Source organism: Austrofundulus limnaeus, unplaced genomic scaffold (genome assembly GCF_001266775.1).
Source record: "Austrofundulus limnaeus strain Quisiro unplaced genomic scaffold, Austrofundulus_limnaeus-1.0 Scaffold8, whole genome shotgun sequence".
NCBI lineage: Eukaryota > Metazoa > Chordata > Actinopteri > Cyprinodontiformes > Rivulidae > Austrofundulus > Austrofundulus limnaeus.
The window spans coordinates 1,189,122-1,190,218 of record NW_013952410.1 but is presented as its reverse complement, the minus strand read 5'-3'; positions in this window follow the sequence as shown (position 1 = coordinate 1,190,218).

Below are 1,097 nucleotides of genomic sequence, written 5' to 3'. Positions count from 1 at the left end.
GTGTGTGTGTGTGTGTGTGTGTGTGTGTGTGTGTGTGTGTGTGTGTGTGTGTGTGTGAGACAGGGAAGGTCACCGACCTCTGTGACTTGGCTAAAATCCCCACGGGCCCAGTTCAGCGTTGGAATGGACCCCACAGCGCAATGGGAAGATGGCTCCAACATAATGAGCACAAAGGCTAATTGTGCGTCTTTTCTCTGCGGGGCAGAAAGCAGCGGGCCCCGGGGACAGTAGGAGGTTTTGTCGGCTGAGTCGCAGAAGGAAGCCTGTTGCTTTAACAAGCCGCTGATAAGATTCATCAGCAGTGACTCAATGGCAGCACTTTGTGTCCGGGGGGCATCAAGTGTTAGATGTAAATCCACTGTATTTATCTGCACTTGTCGACAGAAGTGCTGATGTGTAGCTCTTATTGGCCAWATTAGTGTCTTTTACAGTCCGCGCACTCTCTGGTGACTGTCAGGGAAGTTTCTAATCAAAGAGATCTATCATTTTATATTCCAGACTGAAATATTCAAGAGGCTAAACAGAAAGAAAAGCAGAAAAAGTTGTCACCAAGATCCAAATCTGATCAGTTTTCAGATAACGCTTTGATGGAACTCTTTTTTATTCTAAATCAAATGATGGGAAGGTTCAGGTTACAATAACAATGTAAAATCTAAAAATAACTCAAACTGAAACGCTGACTGTTCAAAACAAAAGATGTGATCGAGCAACACAATGACAACAGAAGTATGCAGAAGACAGAGGGAAATAATCACAAAATGTAGAGCAGGTGTGCTGATTAATGATCTACATCAGTGTTTTCTCAAACATTTTAGCTTCCAGCCCACAGTTAACACATGCAGAAACTCCTGACCCCAGATATTACTGGTTTTTGTCTGCAAACGTTGCTAATAATTCTGTCAAACAACAATAATAACAATATAAACAAACCTTATAATATATTACTTTTACTCAGTTATGATTATTAGAATTTTTTGAAAGAAGTATAGTGAAAGTACTCCATTAGTTTATTTATTTTTATTCATTTTGAACAGGTTAAAATGAACTTATGGCCCAAAATATTTAAGGAGAGAAGGAAAAATCGACAATACTAACAG